Source organism: Lonchura striata, chromosome 9, assembly GCF_050655825.1.
Source record: "Lonchura striata isolate lonStrDom1 chromosome 9, ASM5065582v1, whole genome shotgun sequence".
NCBI classification, from domain to species: domain Eukaryota; kingdom Metazoa; phylum Chordata; class Aves; order Passeriformes; family Estrildidae; genus Lonchura; species Lonchura striata.
This window is the reverse complement of record NC_140711.1, coordinates 25,018,109-25,038,070: the sequence shown is the minus strand read 5'-3', so window position 1 is coordinate 25,038,070 and position 19,962 is coordinate 25,018,109. Positions and strand designations below refer to the sequence as shown.

Here is a 19,962-nt window from a genome sequence, read left to right as displayed (position 1 = left end):
TGCTGCTCGGTGCCCGCTGCTGGTGTTTCGCTCCCCGGCTTCCCGAGCGCCGCCAGGCGCGGCGGCAGCGCCGGGGGGACAGCCGGGGGTGGAAATGCTGTCTGTGGATAGTCCTGTGTTTTATGGCAGGAATGCCTCGAGGACAAGCTGGCTCAAACCTCGCTGCCCGCTGAGTGTGCATTCCACGCTGTTCTTCCCGCGGAGTAAAATACGTAGAGGTCATGCAAGAAAACACTTTACTCCTTCGCTACCCAGCCAGCCGGGCTGGTTCTGAGATGGGAGAAGGGACAGGGGGAAGCCGCCCTAAAATGAAAGGGGAAGAGGAAAGATATGGAGCCTGTGAGATGAGGGAGACATGCTATTAATGTGTAAAATGTGTCTGGAGTGCCACTGTTGTCATTTGAAAGGGGGAAAACATTCGCGGGGGAAGGTGGTGGGAGGAATTTTCCGCGTGAGGGACTCTTTAGGTTATAACCTATTGCAAAAGAAGGCGTGATGTGTCCATCCATTTTGCATAATCAGAGCTTTCTCTGCACTGTTGGCACTGTTTTGCTGGACGAGAAATGTAGTTTCAGACGGAAAAAGGCACGATTTCCTCCCGTGTCACTGCCAGCCCCCTGAGACACCGGTGTGGGGAAGGATGTACGGCGTTTAGTTGGATGCTGAAAGGGCTGTGAGCAAGGGCTGAGGGGCAGAATGAACACTCAGCAGGATAACAGGAAGGCTTCCCCTGGAAAAAGCTTGTTTCTTCCCAGCCAGAAGTCCAAGAGGTGATAGGCAAAGTTAGAAGCCTCATGTACTTTTTTTATGATGTGCCTGTTAAGCATCACTAAGAAAGAAAATGTCCAAAAATCAGAGTCAGGTCTTCGTGGCCAAACAGGGCAGTGGGGTCTGCACGGGGTCCTGGGCAGGGCTGGGCTGTGAGTTCCTGTATTTGAGTGTGTGTGACCCTCACCAGGATGAGCAGCAGGAACATAATGAATGAAAATCATATTTCCATGCATATGCAGAGCCCCTATCATTTGGTGTGTTTGATCTGAGTGTGATGCTCCCTGGGTTGATGAATTGTTTCAACTTGTTCATTAAAGTTTCATTCCCAAACAACAGAGGGACTTCAGAGTGAGTGGTATTTAGTAACAATAAAATGTTCTGCTTGTGGAAATGCTTCTCACAGGACCCATTAAAAATGCACGTAAAGAAGCTGAGAGTCATATCTTGCAGCAAGAGGTATGGAGGCACTTGCTGTGCTAAATTTTCAAATTAAGGTTATGATACCATTCTAAATTTACTTTAATGTGGATGTCACTAAGGATATTTTACAATACAGTTGCCAAAAACTTGCAGCTTCAAGAATTCTGTTAGACTGATTGTTTTCATTAAATCTTCATCAGAAAAAGAATTCCTAAGCAGGGACTTATCAAGTAATTTGAATTTACTCATCCTAACCAATGTTCTCTTTAAGAAGAACTTCAGTGTATTATATTGCATTGTAAATAGATCGTGATATAATTCTTTTTAAGACAAAACACCAATGACAATTTAACAACAAAAGTGCTTTCAGTCTAAGTGAATACTGGTTGTACCAAAAAGAAGCAATATTGGATCAGGAATGGTAAGAATTCCTTTTAAGAAACATAAATATTCCTCATTTGATCCAAGCAAGAACTTTTCAGTTAACTGCATTACTTTGCATTGCAAATTTAGGGGGAAATCATTTCAACCTGTGTTATGTACTCTACTGAGTACATAAAGATAACAGTGAAAACTTTCTTCCAAAGAAATTGTTGCAGCAGTTTGCAATATGGATCAAAGAGTTATTACACACAGATACTAAATCTGTGCCAGAAGTGAGCAATGCATGCAGAAATCAAGTTTATGGTTTTTCCTCTCCATCTCACTTTTGTCCAGAAGCTTAGACAATTTTACTCTTGTTTTTACTGCAGTGCCTCTGAGAGAAGGGTCTGAAAGGGTAAAACCATGAGGAGGTGGGAGACTGTGTTCAGCCTGTGCCCAGACTTCTCTGGAGACTTGGGTAAATCCCTCAGCATCTCTGGGGAAAGTGCAGTGCAACAAGGCTAATGTGGTAGTGATGCAATGGAAATACAGACAAGTGGTGCTCGGGGAATGAGGCTGGACTCAGGCTCCAGATAGGGCAAAATGCAAAGCCAAACTGTCTAGCAGAAGGAGGTCAATGTTGCAGGCATCTTCAACTGTAAGATATGACACAAGGTAAATCCTGTGATACAAAACTAAATCTGCTCTCAAAACTACCCCAGACAAATTGGCCACTTAGAAAAACTTCTGCCAGGACCAAATACCCATTCATGTGAGAGCCTGTCAGAAGTGACTCCAAATCTCCCATCATTCCATCAATGGGCAGCAGATAGTGAAGCAAACTACATCAGATTGATTCACTGTGCTGAGGAACAGTTTCCCTGCTTTCTTCACAAGCTCAATGAGTACTTTTTGCCATGAATCTCACTTGCCCTTTCTGTTATGAATTGTCTTTGGAGGTCATGCAATTTTCTAATTTATTTATTTGATATTATTTAGGGCTTTCTTCAGCAAACAGCTTCTTGGCTTACAGATCTTTTGGGAATGGCAAATGTTTGCAAATTCATACTGTGTTGCTTGGTTCAGTCCTGTGGTGTTCCTTGATTAGTTGATGTGTGCACCTAACTGGCAGAAAACAAATTGCAAATTTCACAACCAAGTGTATACTGTTTCATACTGGATTTCCATCACTCTCTGAGTAGTCAGGTTTAAAATTCACGTCTTGCAAGTAGTCGTATGAGCAACACATAAGCACTGAAGTGCTCCCACCAGACAGATGTGAGAGCCAGGTTAAACAGCTTTCAATTTCATATGAATATTCATGAAAAGTGTCTGAATTCCTTCAGCTCTGTTAAAATGACTGGCATCATCCATCGTGCACTGCATGGGCTGTTCTCTCCCTTGCCATGTCCCTGTGGTCTCCCCATCTCTCCAGAGTAAGTCCACAGTGCCAGTGGAAACTGTTTGTGCAGCCAATTTAGAAGGAAAAAACACCATAATGGAAATTTCTAAATTTTCCACATTATAACCTCTCCTGTTGTGCCTGTCTTGCACATTCTGTGACACGAAGACAGCCAACAGGGAGGACAGCAATTGAGCATCAACAGTGAGGCAGTGAGTGCAGGAGAAAACACAAGAGGGGAAAAATAAGGGTGACTGGCAGAAAGAGGGATCAGTGGCACGTAGAGCAGGTATAGAGGAGGTAGGAATGGGAATAGCAGGAACACCTAATACACAAATACCATTTTTAACAGCGAATCTAGTGAATTTGGGTCATTAACCTCAAGGTCTATGGTCTTACCAGACTCAGCCCATGGCGAGCCCTGGAGATGTTGCTCCCAATCCTTCCCTGTGCTCACCAAAATTGCTACCAAGCAAGGGGGTGACATTTACTTTTTGTCATGTAGAGGGACTGTTAACATGCCATGGAGATATGGAAGAGTTGTGAAAATTGCAGATGAGAAGAAAACTAACACCTGATATATGGTTTAAAAACAGTCAGAACCAGTTGGGTGGAGAATTTCTGTCAAACTATTTCCTCACAGACACAAAAAAATTTCAGCTGTCAAAACACCAAGCTTTTTTACTCAGAAACAAATCAAGGGGAGAAGGTTATAAAACATGAATATATTTCCCTTTTGAGATATTTTTGCACTGTACTTATGTCATATAGGAGGAAACCTCATGTCTCCCACTGAGTTCTATTGTCCACGCACTTTATATAGAAAGTCTGGTGTGAGCTAAATCAATAGGGTTGCTAAGGCTTCATAGAGACAACCAGCAGTTACACCCCCATCAGATGGCCCCTTTTTACCTTTTCAATGATTTTAAAGTCCAATGATCCTAGATATCCTTTTTTATTCTAAAAATAGAAGTGGGCCTAAATTGGAAGTGCTGTGAGTCACACAGTAGAGTCACTACAGGCAACACACGTGTATTCATATTCTGTGAGGGCACACACAACACCAGACTGATACTGCCTGGGGAGAGTAAGAGAATAGAAGAATTAGAGGAACTAAAATTTGAGCAAATGCAGAGAATCTCTGCTAGGACAAAAAATTGACTAAATGTAGTTTGGAGTTAAATCCCAACTTGAAATTCCCCCTAGATACTGTTAAAACTCCTATTATGTCTTCAGATACTTTTTCTTTCTTAATACAAAGCTATCCTACTACCCATAAATAATCTCTGCTCGTGCCAAATGGGATGCCCCAGCCATTCACAGGTACCCAGCAATTTTGCCTGAATTCAGTGTTCCTCCCACTCTGTGCCACTGCATTGTCCTGAATCAACCACTGCCAGAAGGGTTTTGAAGACCAGAAGAACCAAAAGAGCATTTGTCCCACTTCCCCACTTCCCTTCCACAGGATCTGAGCTCAGAGTGAAGTTTCTGCTTCAGCCCAAAGTGATTCATCTCTCTAAGGTGGCCATCCTGGCGGGACCCCTCCATGTAGCATTGTCCCTTTGTGCCTGTTTAGGTGTATGTCCAAAGGAGGGACAAGATAATTGCCTACCCTAAAGAAGTGCTGCAGAAAACATCCCATATACTTGGCTAGGTTTTATTCATGGGTAAGCTATTTTCCACCTCAGCAGAGTGGTACTCCTCACTGACAGCCATTAGTTATTTGCAAATTTAGTTGGGCATTATAAATGTCAGGCTCCTGGGTGCATAAATAATGTTTCAGAGTAGTATCCTGAAATAAGTCAAACTAGGAATGGTGAGAAGATCTGGAGTATGGTCCCTCTGGGACCTACTACCACTTCTAATTAATATCTGGTACTTAAAGCATCACAGCCCATGGTTAAATCAAAGTCAGAGGGAATAAAGGAATATTAAATCCTCCAGGAGACCTGTGTCCAGGTCTCCTCAGCGCAGCTGCCAAATACACTGACTCCCCAACCTCAGTCAGAAGTGTATTGGCTTTTTTGGGGGGACAGCTTGGGGAACCCATCAGCCCCAGGGCTGGCATTGCCCCTTCTCTCTTGTTGCCTTCCCACTCCCATCCAGCCACTTTCCAGGCTCCCCTGGCCCTCCAAGCTCATGGAACCTCCTGAAAATTGTGCTTTGGTCTTGACTCGAGAGGGATTGCACTTGGGAGTGAACGAGCCCCAGAGCTGGTGCAGGAGGAGCAGGAGAAGAGCACGGCCAGGAGTGAGCACAGGGAGCAAGGAGCAGCCACAGCCCTGGCCCAGCTGAACACCCCAAATTGCTCTGCCTTAATGCTGGTGAGGCTGCTGCAGAACAGGCTTCAGACAGCCACAGGCTGACCAAGCAATGTGTTGCAGAGCCCAGGACTGGCTGGCTGAAGGGCAAAGGAGGACAGCAGTGTGTCTGCACTCAGTGCTCTTTGATCCTCAGGGCCCATCTGGTTACTGATGAGCCATTTTTAAGCTTGTATGTGGAATTCCAGAGCTGGCCTTATGGTGATAGGGAAAGAATTGATTCAGCTGTGAAAACCAGGCTTTGTGGAGATAGTGTAGGGAGGGCTGTTGTGTATTGGCAAAGTTTACTGCTCTGGAAAATAAGAGTTTTGGAAAGAAAGTCTGAACGGAAAGCATCACATTAACTAGAACATCTTTTAATTCCTTCAACAAAGAATATATAGTTCAAGGCTTAGGGAGCAATAACCCATGGAGGGAACAAAGGAAGTTCATTTGTAACCATAGCCTTTTATTAACTGGAGAATATGCAAATGAAAGGTCCTCTGACTCTTGAAAATCACTCTCAGTGATGCCTCAGGGCATATAGAAAAATTTCTGACAAATTCCCCCTTCTTGTTTGTTTCCATATAGCAAGTTGATCTGGGCTTCATTCTGCTCTTTAAAAGCTTTGCTGCTCTCCTAATTACTAAATGCATGAAATACATATTCCCCCATCTTGCTAAAAGCATCACGGGACAAACTCTCTGGATATGAAATATCCCAAGAAGTCCAAAGCAAGATTTCTTTAGGTCCAGTTTAATTAAGATGATCCAGTATTTTGTGTGCAGCTGATTTGGAAGGATTTTGTCACAGGTAAACAAGCTTTGGGAAAAAATTGCTTTTATCTCTCCTTGCTTTCTGTTTTAGGCATATTTCAAATGGATTAGTATAATCTTTCCTCGGCCAAACTCCACAGCCAGTCTATTCCATCATTGTTCTAATTTTATGAAAGGAAATGACTGAAAGCAATTAATTAAAAAACTCTTCAGAGATGCATATGTGGATGTACTTTTTTGCTAAAAATTAAAAAAAAAAAAACTCTGTATTTTAAAACTATTTTTCTGGTGCATTAAGCATGATCAGGAGGCCTTTGTTAGGTGCACCTACCTTTTGATATTTCCCCACATAAATATGCTCATTGTGTAGAGTTATCTGCAATAACAGCTCAGTCAGAGAGGAGCCTCTGTTAAAGCAGGTTTGAGTTTCAGGTGGGTTTTAATTTTCTTTTTTCCTGTGTGATAAAGTTGATTGATTTCAAGTGAGGAGTCTTTCCCTGCTGGGACCTGAGCTGTCAAAAGCTATCACTGAACCTGCAAAATTCTGTCATAACACCAGAAGCCCAAACTCTGCTCCAGAACCACCAGAGTTCAGGGAAAATCCCCAGTAATTGACAAGTGAGGTTTTCTTAGCAAAGATATTCTGCCAGACTGAGCCATTATTTTGTGCACACACAGGCACCCACCTGGGGGACAGTGCTAACACAAAGAGTAAACTCCATTGATACGAGTGAATTCATCATCACTAAGATGACACAAGTGGCTTCACACTAAAACCTTGGACTAGGCTATTCACAAACCCTTCAGATCCATCAAAAAGGCAAATTCCCACATTGCAAAGTGTATTTGATTTCTGTGGAATCAAATAAAACCTCTAAATTTCCTTGAATTCAGGGGGAGGGGTAAGTCAGAGCTCCTGACCCCAGAGCTGTGCCTGCCCTTAGTAAAACATCTGAGCTGTGAATGCAGCTAAGTGCTGGCATCCAGAGCCAGTGCAGAGGTTCTCCTGGCAGGGCAGGAAGAAGTTTCCTCTGCAGAGGTGCTCCTGCTCTCTGGTGAGTGTTCATCCACAGAGTCAATGCAGCAGCCCTGCTCCTCTGCAGGAACAAATTCCCAAACAGTTTAAATATTTCTAGGGAGGTTCCTAGAAGATTTGACATACCCTATTTCTTTCATCACGAAAATTTGAAGAAAAGGCATTTTTCTGCCCTTCTGTGCTTCTCAGTTTATTTATGAACTGAAAGGATCCATGAAAACATGCTGTTTGTCTGCCCTTCCACTCTCCATTCTCTTGTCTCTATTTAAAACTCTCACATACCACAGCCTGCTGGTCACTAGCCAGGTATCCAGATGGTATTTCTGCACCACATTGATAGGTGCCTTAGAAATAGCAGGGAGAGAGGGGGGAAAAGATATCACTGAAAATTTCAGATGCTCTTTTTGATAGATGGCAATTGTAGATCTAATTAGCCAGTTCCATCCTTTTGAGAAGCTGGGGAAACAACAACAGTTGCAGTCCCACAGAGCAAACACACCAGGACACGTCTCTCACTGTCAGGTTTTAGTTTTCCCCTCAGAGCAGTGTCAGACAGTGTCCATCTGTCCATCCTTCTTCTGAGAGAGACACCAGGTTCTGTCAGGGCTTGGAGGCTTGTCTCAGAGCCCATCACCCTCCTGCCTCAGCACTGTGTCAACTACTTTTATACAGACAACTGGTTTCCAGAATAAAGAGCAAACACTGCTCACCTTAATTGCATGAGCATCCCTCTGGCAGTAATCAGGCTAATTGCTTCAGTCAGGCCAGCAGGACTTGGCTCTAAATCAACCACCAAAATGATTGTAGCATAAGTGCAGGAGTTCCTTTACAACTCCAAGGCCCAGTTGTTAAACATTATTTACACCTCAGAAACACTGTTTTTCTCTTCCATTTTATCAGGAGAAAGGTAGAAAGGTGCCAGAAGCACCTGTGGGAGTGGGGGGCTGAGCCCACCCCAAATGCAATGTCAGGGGAGACAGGTCTCCTTCCCCTTTGCTGAAATGCCATGAGAAGTGTGCCCAGGGGAGCTCCCACTTGCATCATGTCTGGGAATCCCAACATTCCTCCCAGGAATGGCACAAAACTGCAGAGCAACCTGCCAAGAGGGGAAGCATTGCCTGAGTCTGCTGTAGCTGCATGCTTGACTTGCAGCTTAAAGCATGAGATACCATATCCTTGAAAATACTTAGCTTGCCCAATAAAATGGATAGATGCTCTCTTTACCTGCAGAAATTTCTAGGGGTTGTCTAAAAACCTGTTAAGCAATTGGTGTGCATCCTGTGGCAAATATTTTAGCATAATGCAGAAGTTCCAGCAGATTCATTTTAGCAGTTTGTGCTGGAGGGGACGGGGAGTGAAAACCCCCAGAGCCAGCTGGTGCACTGTGCTGGACATTTCCAAACCAAGGGACCTGGGCAAGGACCTGAGAGGAAAGGCTTAAAATCCCATTTCCACCAAGAGGTACATGGGATAGAGCCAGCTTTTGAGGGTGAGATCTTCAGTCTGTGTTTTAGAGAGCTTTAAAATAGCATTTGGGCCCCTTTTGGCTCTTTCCACAACCCCCAGTCTCAGGAAGAGCCCAGGCTGGGCTGTAGTTTTTGTCCTGTCCCCAGTGCAGAGCGTGACCCACATCTGGAGCAGGAGCTGCCACTCAGCTCCACAACCCTGAGCTAAAATCCCAGTGGTTTCTAGAGTTCAGGGGCCTGAGGGTTAGGGTGGAGGTGAGCAAGGGCACAGGGGGACCACGTTCAGCACCTACAGCCTGCCTTGGTCCTGCTGAGCTGCTCAAATCTCCTAGTGCAGCTAAAGCTGTTTGCTAAGCAGTTCCAGGCTGCTGCTTCCCCTCTTAAAAAAAAATCTTTACACGTCTCTAATAATTTTTACTGTCAATCTCTGCACTCTTTTTATAACCATTTAAGACTTTATGAGATAGGATGACCAGAAATGAAAAAAGATTCTGAGGATAAAGCATGCAATTGATTTATGTTAATGGCACTGTAATAATATTTTCAGTGTTTGATTTCTTTTTCGTTCTGTACACAGCTAAAATGATGATTACTTTTCTATACATCTTTCATTTATTGAACCACCACTTACTTTGGGCTCCACAAATTTGTTCTCAGGTCTGTTTCCAAAGCAGTTAAAGTATAATTAATTTAAAATCTGCCAACACATAAGAAGTTGAGGTGATTCTCTCCAATCCATCTTACTAGAATTCATCAATGAATTTCACCAGCTGTCATGCTTCTTGCGCATTTGTCTTTGTAAAGCTCCTCTGACTTCACCAGCTTTGACACACTTAACAACTGTTAATGCTAAAAAAAACTCCCACTCTGTAATTTCTATTGAACCACATCATCAGCCTTAGAAGTCCCCCAGATGAGCATGAATAAATATCATACCTGTGACAGCATCTTTAATGATTTTAGTATTTTTACACTGATAACTTTCATCTCTTATGCATAAGCCAGAGATACAAAAGTGAAGTGTGCCAAGATATGTTGGAGTTTATAAAGGAAATCAGAGAATAAATGCTGTTGCTTAATTTTACTTTCATAATAGATTCTGTCTTGAAATATTAGGTGTCAAATCACCTTACCCTAAAAAGGATTAGAATATGAAAAGCACCTCTCAGTGATGGGGGAATAAACCCTGACTATTTTTGTGATGGAGTTTGATAACCCAGCAGAAGGGATTTTACAGGACAGTGTCAACAATAGCCAGAGACTGAGCACAAATAGGATTTTAATCTTGTTTGTCAGCTAAAGATGAACAAAAACCAGCCCAATTCCCATCTCAAAGTTGATACAAAATCAACACAACTATTTCTTCAGAGGCCTGACAAAGCCACTTGCCTTTCTTCTGTTTATTGCAAGGTGGTTGTAGCCTTACCTTATTCTGACTGGTGGGAGACAGAAATACAATATCACAAATTTGGTATCTGTTGGAAGCTGGAAACAACAACAATAAAAACATTTTATCTTCAAAGAGCTGCCAAAATTAAGGGCTACATTTTTCAAAGCAGCTCATCATCAAGAGTGCCTTCAGACCTCCCTGGGAAACATCTGAGAGCAGGGGCACTGGACTTTCATTCCCAGCCTACAAAGCAACTTCACACCTTCCCCCCAGCCGGAAAACAGGCGAGATATGGGCAAGTGATTTATGTTAAAGGATTTCACAGTTGCAAATGGTGTCACACAAACCTGTTCTGTAGGTGTCACCTAATATCCAAAGTGTCTATTTTTTGGGATGAAGCCTTGGCATCATTAACTGCTGCAGGCACAGCATGAGGCCAGAATGTGCTCAGCTCGTGAGGCTGTGCAGCAGCTCTGGCATGCCTTCATGCATGATACATAACACAGAGCAGGTACCCAAATAACAAGTACAATTTTAGCTAATTGCCATATTTATTATTAATGTGTGGGACACGGTAGCCAATTAAAGCCTCGTGTTGAGCCAGGTGGAAGACAAACATGGAGCCATAAAGATCAATTAAATGCATTTAGAGGTTGCACATGAGTGCAACATGCAGGAGCCAGTGTGGTGTGTGAACAGGAGGGCTGCACAGAGCCCAGCACCTCAGCATCACACACACACACACACCCTCCCTGCCTGCTCTGGTCCTGGGGGCAGATTTCTGAGCTCTTTGGTGTGAGCAGCAGCCAGGAATGAACGACTGGGACAGTGGCAACTGCAAATGAATTGCTATATCACAGGTACTGAATGATGATTTTGCAGCTCTCAGAGGCTGGATGGGTGATAAGTAATGCCCAGGGGTGGAGAGAGGGAGAGCAAACTGGTCAGGCCAGGAGAGGGAAAGGCAGGGGATAATTAATTTGAGACCACACTATTTTCTAGCTCTTTCTCTCTGGCAATTTTTTATCTGGGTTGTGTGTTTACAGCATCACAGTACGAGGACCATCATCTTTTCTTTCAAAGAGCTGGTTACCTGCCAGTAAATTGCACTGTACAATAGCACAAATACAGCAGAACGACATTTTCATTCATGAGATTTCATAGTAACTGCAGAAACAAACCTTCCCTCTCTGAAGCAGTGACTGCCTTCCAGATTCTCAAGCTCTCATTTCCCAGGATAGCACTTTTTTCCTATTTCTTATGTGCTTTTTCATATGTTATATCTCTGGCTTTCATAGGCACATGACAAAATGGAAATGTTGCTTATCCAAATGGAGTTCCTTTCCCTCTCTAACTCATCTTTTTAATTTATAACTTATTTTATTGCCAGACATGAAAAAACAACTACAAGTTATATGACAGCATCTCCCCAGCTTCTGAGATTTCAGATGTGGCTTGTGCTGTGCTATCTCTTTCACTAAATCTGTGTGAATAAGACAGAATATGTGCTGTAAAAGAAGTATTTTATCATAAATTAACCCTCATTTCTTCATTCAGATTCTAGAGATCCTGTCAAATTGCTTCACCTTCTGCTAACTCCTGGTTCTCTTTACTATCTATCCTCACAATTGAAAAATCAAACTAACAGGCTGTTATATGTGAAAAGTAGTTTTTACTGTAAGAAAATGAAACATAAAAATAAATGCTGAAACCAATAAACTTCAGGAAAAGCAAAGCTACAGCTGTCATCCTTATCATCAAGAATGGCAGCAGCATCACAACTAAAAATGAAAATCCTCAAATTCAGTATTCCACTATGCCAGGTGCTGAATGTTCCAGCCCACAGGAAGAACTGACCCCTCCTCAGTGAAGGGTGTGTGTTTCAACTGAAAAGGCATCAGTAGAGGGATTGTATTTTCGTATTTGAAAGCAGATTAACAAAGACACAGAAAAATTGCCTGTGCTGCACCAAAACACATAGGAAGCCTAAAACAAAGTTAGCAGTCAGCCTCCCAAACCCCAGCACAATGACTAAACCCCATCTGATATCTCTTATATTCATAGAATCGTGCCCATTTTTGCTTTATTCTCCTGGGTGAGTGCACCTGCTGTAAGAGCTGCCACCCAAGTAAAACAAATGCTCTGCTAGATGCAATCCTGCCTTCAAAGCCAGCCAGCAACAGCCTTCTGAGGAGGCTACAGGAAATTCCTTAATTGGTAAACACAGGATAATCTATGCCAACGGTAGTTTTACCCTGACAGAGATTAACTTTAAGCCTTGAAGCATGAATTTCTATAGAGTTCCAAAATTTAATTTGTTAGTGCTAAATATTATTACTCCAAGCGCTCTCACAGCTCACAGACGTGTCCATTCCATCTCAGGAATTGCACTCCCATCTGAAGCATGCTGTCTCCTATTTAATTAGCACAATTAGTTGTGATGGACATTAGAGGATCAGGTGAAACCCAGAGATTTGTTGGTTAATTAGTATCACAGGTTAATGAAGGAGGAGAATGGAGAGGAGCACACAGATTTTTGACTGGTCCCAGTATTCACAAATGAGATTATAGAGGAAGGTAAATAACACTGAAATGCTGCCAGCCTCATTTCCCTGGATTTCTGAATTGCTTCCCCTTCACTGTTGCCATGCCAAGCTTTGAATTGCTCCGTGCCCAACTTCATACAAACAAATTTGCAGAAAATTCCTTTTAAAGTCTGACTTAACACTAATACAAGCAACAACCAAACATGAGAATAGTGTGTTTGAGCAGTTGGGCTATGGCTGCTCTTTCTGTGATCATTTAAATGTGGAAGAGAAACAATAAAGCCAGATTTACTTTTATCTCATCACAACTAAGCCCTGGATTTTGCATAAACAGATACCAAATGAACCTAAACCTCTTAATCAGAGGTTTGTATTTTTTTTTTTTTTTTTTTTTTTTTTTTTTTTTTTGGTTCAAGCACACAAAACAAAGCCTAGCTTTGGGGTAGGAAGAAAAGGAAAACTTTGTTCTGTCCTTATAGGAATATTTGAACTCTCTTTTCAAAGGTCATTTTTCCCCATTAGAGCTCCCAGAAACTACATAATGCTGCAGTGGAGATGAACTGCACCAGGCAGCTGAAGGAAATCTGTGACAACAAACCCATGTAGAAAGCACACTATTTTTATATGCAAAAGTTTTTTACCAAACTGTGGGAACCAAAACATTTGTTTTCCCCTAAGTAACTGAATTTACAAGGATGCCAAAAGCAATTCAGTGCTGGGCAGGGAGAAGATGTGTGCAGGGGGTGTCTGGCCACAGGCAGCAGGAGCAGCTCCTTGGGCATCACACCACAACTGCTCCTGGGGAGAGGTGAGGCTGGCTAGGAGGCTGCAGGCAATTAGAGGTAATTAACCCAGCTGGAAATCCATCCCAAGCTGCTGTTAGTGAGACAGGAAGGGGATCATGAGTCCCGACTCTGTGTTTCCCTGTCTTGTGCGACTTACTTGACAGAAATATCAGTAGGAGCATCATTTCCCTTTCTTGTGCTGAGCAAAAACACCCCAGGGTGTGAGACACCCACCCTACTGCCCTCACCTGAAATTACCACTCCCTCTCCAGCTCCCTCCAAATATCCCAGGTGATCCTTGGGTCTCACCAGGTTTCCTCCACGCCAAGCCCAGGCTGTGAGGGGCATTCACTGCACAAGAAAAAGAAGGGTATGGCCAAGACCATGAACATGCTTTCTCTTAGGTGCCTCATTAGACACATACAGATGTAAAATAAAAGTAAAAATGAGGCAAGGATTGAGGCAGAGCTGTGGTGGTTCAGGGACACCCTGCCCAAGGGGAGGCAGGGACTGCCCTCAGCCACACTCCACAGATCTCAGAGAGTGCAGCACTTCCCAAACCTTTTCCCTTCCACTGCTCAGCCTGAAACAAAGCTGTGTGTCACTTACCCCAGTGGCAGCTGCAGCTTATCTGGGGACAGCCCAGTTTTCAGATTTGCAGCTTCACTCATGGACATTTAGCAGTTTTGTCAACAGGTAACAAGTTTGGGTCAGACCAGAGCAGCTTCCTTCCCTCAGTACAACTCTCCTTGCAGGGAATTCACTCTTGGCCTGACAGCAGCCTTGGCACAGGGGCTCCAGAGGCAGTAACTCGGTTATCTCTGCCCTACAAGATACACAGAACTGCCCAGAAGCTGTGCTTTTTTGTTCAAGAGAGCAAAGATAGCACAATTCCCTTCCTCACAGGCAGCAATTTGACCCTGCTGTGCAGCCTTTTAAAAACAACAAACGATCCAAGTAAATCCCCAGAAAAGCCTTTTCCAGCTTCTCCTTCGCCGTTAGACGTGTGAGCAGCCCAATTCTGCTGCCAGGGCTGGCTGGGCTCTGCCTTGCCCGCCAGCTCTGCTCTCACTGGGGCTGGATGGGCCCAGCTCAGAGCCAGGGGTGCCCTGTGCTGCCCCTTGTCACACCCAGCTCGGGGTGGCTTTGGCACAGCCCTTGCTCTGCACTCCAGCACATCAGGACTTTGGGTGCTGCACCCACAGCCCTCCTGCCAGCCGAGCCCTCTGCCAGCTCCTGCTTGCCCTGCTCAGCTGGGACTCAGCCTGGCACACACGTTCAGAGACGTGGGTGAAAGCAGATCACTTGGTGTGAAAAACGCCAATCACTTGGTTTTTAAAATTTTTAAAGTTTAGTAATAATAAAATGGTTATAAAAATAGTAATACAATTAGAGTAATAAAGTTTAGAGTTAGGAGAATTACAAGACAATAAAAAGCAAAGAATTATGGATGGCCAGATGCTCTCAGACACTAAGTCAGGAAAAGCATCCCTTGTGAACAAAGGAATCACCCTTAAACCAATACACTTGTTGCATATTCATACACCTTCATGGTTATGCATACATTCTATTCTAATCAAGAAACTCTGTCTGTTGTATGTCAACTGTTTCCTTTAATCCCCTGGTGTCTTCGAGTCTCAGCAAGGCCTGAAGAAATTAGCTTCTTCTGATAAGAAGCCATCAATTCCTCTCCTTTGGAAGATTTAGGTGTTCCTCAAAGCGAGTATCTCATTCCTAAAAAAAACTTCCCCACATACATAGCCTCTATTTTATCATTATGTTGGAACCTAAAACTATATTTAACACACTACTTAAGAGAATTAATACAGCATAACTTTCTAACATTACACATATAATATTCATTGTAACATTTGCGAAAAGCCAATCATAAAATATGCATTTTTCACACTTGGGTAGAATTACTCCTCTCTCCTTCCATCCCCTTTCTCCTCGTTGTGTCCTTCCCCTGCCCACGGTGAGTGGCCTTTAGCAGCACGTGCCCCATGGAGGTGGGTAGACATTTATAGTGCCCCTCAAGGTAAGCTATGGCCTTTAATCTTTCAGGACAATTTGCCTTACCAACTGTTCACTATCAGAGTTTGCTCCAGCTAAGATTCTCTGGCATCTAAATGTAAAAAATGTAGCGCACTTAAGACATGTTCTTTTGCTCTCATTAATCCCAGCTGGCAGTGGAATATATAAATATTTGCTGTCCCTCCAAAGTTTCAGAGAAGGTGACAAAGCACAGAGCCCAAGCCCACAGGGCAAGCAAAGTCCAAGGATCAAAAAATCCCAAACCCCACTTTTAGGTGGTACCATGTCAATACATTGAACACAGATGCAGAGAATGGGTCTGGGCAGTTAAATATTTCCTATTTTTCGGGCAGCAGCCTTTCCTGCCCAGCCATCACCACGAAGCTGACCAGAAAGAACCACAAAACGAGTCCCTAGTGCTGAGGCAGTCCATACAAGAATAACTACAAATGCAGAACCACCAGAAAATGGAGTTTATGGCATGAAAATGTCAGTTCAGAACTCAGTGGGGAGAAAAAAAAGTGTGAATCGTTCATTTTTAAGGACATGACTAGTTCTCACTAAGAAGTACATTTAAAGTTAAATTATCTCGACTACAGCAGAGAAAGGTCAGTTAATCCTTTTACTTGGAGCACACAGCTATTCCCTAGGATGTACTTTTTTCTTGTTCCATGCAAGTTTTTGTATCAGAGGGGTCCCAGTCTTCAACACAATTAAAAGTTATTGAATTTTCATTTGTACTGTTGCTTTGTTCTTATCTTGCTGGAGTAAATGCAGTTTTCAGCCCCTCTCCCCCACAGTATTAATTTTTCCATTGGCTTTATGGAAGCCATCAATTTACTGCCTGGCTTTTCTCATGATTTAAAAGCATCATCTCAGTAACATTGTTATCTACCAGCCATATTTCACAGATATTGGGAAAGTGGTTTATACTGATATCTTACTTAGCATCTGGCTGACAGGACAATTGCAGGGAAATATTGCCAGAGATATAAGGCCATTTTGTGATAAATAATGAGCTTTAAAGCTTAACAGGTTGTTTTCTTCAGAAGAAATCATAGCAGTTCTCCTAAGCACAAAATAGCCACTTACCATATAAAGGCTGAGATGGAAAGTACCCCTTAATGCATTGAATAAATCCTAGAGGGTGACCAAGGAACAGCTTAGTTCTGACCTGAGGTTTTTCATGGCTTCTTGAATTATCTAATTTGCCTGAAGTGAGTGACTGCTTCTGGGAGTATATGTTAGCTAATAATGCATTCCAGAGTTATTAAGGTTTATCATGTAAATCTTTATTTGAATGCTTTTAAAATGCATATTACTTTCTTGATAAACTATGATGGCTCCTTAGGAGCCATTAATACAAATTAGGGTGCATACCAGATGTAGTAGAAGGCCTTATGAAAAGTACTGATTCCACATGCAGAGTAATCAGCTTTTAAATTATATTAAATACTGCAGCTGTAATGTTTTTTCCCCAGTCTCAGGGATTAGATCACTTCTTAAAAAATATTTTTTAATAAATTCATTTCCTCAGATAAAAGCCCAGTGTTCAGTTGTGCAGCCAGGAGATGACAAGTTAAGAGACTGACAAATTGCAAGGAGGGGAGGACAAGCTCCTTTCATTTGTTCCAGTTAAAATTCCCCAGATTCTATTCATAAATAATTTCCATAATCTCAAGTATGTGTTGCTTTTGATCAAGACAATCAGAAACCTCCAATGTACATGCAGAGCAGACTTTCTTGGTTATTATTCTTACCTCCAGGTCCTTGTATTTGGTCCTTTTTACAACACACCACAGCTCCCCTGCCCTGCACAGTGAGCTCACTGTGATAAATTTATTTTCCATAGTCATAGTGGGCTTAGGTTTATTCACCACATCACAGCACTGTTGCAAACATCATCCCCACATGGAAAACCCTACCCTGATGCATGTTAAATGAATAGGATGTTGGGAAGAAAAGTTGCATTGACTTCAGCTAGAGTCAGGTCAAGTCACAGCATCTCTCCTTGGCCTCCTTCAAGCTCCTCCAAGGCAAAATGAGGTTTTGAGCCAGGCACACTCTGCAAGGCAAAACCAGGGGCTGTGGAAACAAGAGAGTTTCTGGGGGAATGGTGTAAACATTAGCTCAGCTATAATTACAGATGGCTTGTCATGGGGAGATATTTGTCATGAAATATGCAAAAGAGAAAAATCTGAGTGAAAGCCCCAGGATCTGCCCGATGCTGGATAAAGTGGCCTTGTAATCACCATGAGTGGCACATGACCTTCAGAGACTGGTTGGCACAGGCAGTGCCAAGGGAAGATGGGTTCATTTGTGTATTGGGACAGATAGAAAAACTGGATAAAAAGTGCCTTCATACAGGACGGAGACTGGAGGATGGGTCCTGTTTTGCTTTTCCAATGGAAAGCTCCCCACACCTCTCCATGAAGTGTCCTTGCAGCTCCATTCCTTCACCCCGTGCTCCCATGCCAAGCATCTTTCCTGCCTGGGTATGGGGCAATATCACTTGGCAAACATCCTCAAGGGCTTGCAAAATATTGCTGGGATCAAAGTAGCCATGAGAAATGGTTGAGAGTAACACTGAGAGCTTCTGTAGGCACTTGGGGAGCCATAAGGCGCTGCAGCACTCACCCACCCTACATGGTCAGCTAAATTAACTCAACAGGGGCTACAAACCCAGGGAGAAATCTCTTTCTGTCTGACAAAGACTGCTTTCTGATCACCAGTTACAATTTTTGCAAGCTTCTGTAGTGTCACAACTTGGTACCAATTATGCATTTGTAGACAATCCACTGGAAAAAAAGGTTTTGGCATTCTCTGACATATTTCTGCTCATTAGGTTGCAACAGGTAGCAGAGAACTATGGAAAGAAGGTTTGTTTATGTGTTAAACCTGCAGGGATCTATCTAAAAAGTCCTCTATTCATCAGTGATATATCACGCTGCTGTTGAGCACATCCTGTACACACAGATATATCTTCTTGACAGACTAAGACAGGCAGGATTTGGAGAGAAATTCTGCTTTTTAAAAACCACCTCAAGCAAACTGCCCATATCAGATTCAGTTTCCCTTATTTATGTTTTTGAGCCCCATCTCCATCATTATCACATTCCTACTGAAACCTCGTGGTTTCAGACTTTGGCAAGTTCTGTTGAAAGATAATTGAAACGCATTAAAACCTTTTTCAATGGCTCCTTATTTCATCACTGATCAAGTGAGACTATCTGAAGGATTATTTTCCTTCCCTGCAGCTGTTACCTCTATTACTTTCTTTCCTATGATGAACCTACTTGGTCCAAGTTCAAACTTTTACCTTTGCACAAAACAAGTTTGGTTTTACTATGGCAACCGTGCATCAAAGGTAGGATCTTTTCTGTCTCTAGAGAGAAGTCTCCAAACTTCTGCTTCTCTCTCCTTTAAGCAAAGATTGAAATATATGTGGCAGCAAGGCTTGTGGGTCTCAGATTCAATCAAAGAAAGAAACTGAGAGTTTCTAGCCAGGTAAAAGCCTGGGAAGGAGCTGGAGAAGAATGTAAATAATTCTTTATCTCTCTCGTTTTTCACATTGTCTATAGTTAAGTTCTATCACTGTGAGTCAAGCACTTTGCACCAATGCTGTAAGTTGTTTTCACTTCAGAACCAATGGATTTGGTCCTTGCGAAGCTCTGTATAAAAGAGCAGTGCATTTTGAATAAATTGGAGTTTTACTCTCAACATTCTTCTGAGTCAGAGTCTTCTCATTCCCGTCCTGCCTCGACAGTGACAAAGGCTTGTAAGATCCAGTTTCCACAGATGTTGGTGTGAATTTTCTGTGTTTATGAGGAGCATTGGACAGAGGAGGCAGATGCAGTGTCAGATTAGCTCTGCTCATCTCCCAGGTGTGGGGTGGGTGGCTCTGGATGTGCTCCAGGCACAGGGGCACTCAACAAATGCTGTCACAATAATGCTGCACTTTCATTCTGTGAACAGCAGTGTGAGGCACCAGTTCCCTTGTTGCTCCTTGCACAGAAAGGAACAGCACTCTGTAAGATTATAGCACAACTGGGGAGCATAGAGAAGGTATGATAATTTATATGATAATGTCCAGTAATAATGTGTGTGCATTTGTTCCCATGGATGCTGAGACACCCTCAGAAGTTTGGCATTTTCTGCACAATTGTGGTCACTACACAGTCACACACGAAGGCTTTCAGCTGCCAGCACATGTTGACATTTCTGGGGTTTTTCTGTTAAACTGAACAAGCATTTGATCAGTGTTGCATTAAGCCAGGCCTAGGAGGTGCCTTTGGCACAAGATGCTCCTGTTGCTGCCATATCCAGTGGCTCCAGTCACTGGCATGGAGCCTGTGCTCAGAGGGGGCACGGGGCTGTGTGAGCCAGGCGGCTGCAGGCAAACACTGCAGGGCTGTAAAATTCACACCTAAGTGCTGGGGAGAGCGTGAGAGCTAAAAATACTCACTGTGTGCCCACAGCCAGATTTGGAGCTTGCATGAGGCAGATTTTGTCATTTCTTACCCTGGCTCCAGGCTATCTCCTCCCAGCATGTGAGCCAGCCACTGCTCTGACAGCTTGGGAATGGTCACTGACACTCCTTTTTGTGGTTCTCTCAGAGGGAGCTGCCAGAGGAGCAGCACAGCTCCAAACCTCTTGGGAAGTGCAAGCAAGAG

The 19,962-nt window shown here is 43.2% G+C and overlaps 1 protein-coding gene across 8 annotated transcripts in view; it reads left to right on the top strand.

Moving 5' to 3' along the window:
• KCNMB2 (potassium calcium-activated channel subfamily M regulatory beta subunit 2) overlaps window positions 1-19,962 on the top strand; it is a 138,697-nt gene that overhangs the window by 44,574 nt on the left and 74,161 nt on the right. Inside the window, exon 1 of one of the 8 annotated variants that reach the window (XM_021544326.3) lies at window positions 47-19,962. This exon is cut by the window's right edge and continues 24,682 nt beyond it. The exons of the other annotated variants lie outside the window; for them this stretch is intronic. The gene's annotated coding sequence lies outside the window, so the exon portion shown is untranslated. Of the gene's footprint in view, window positions 1-46 lie in introns of those variants that run through there. 8 annotated transcript variants of the gene reach the window in all.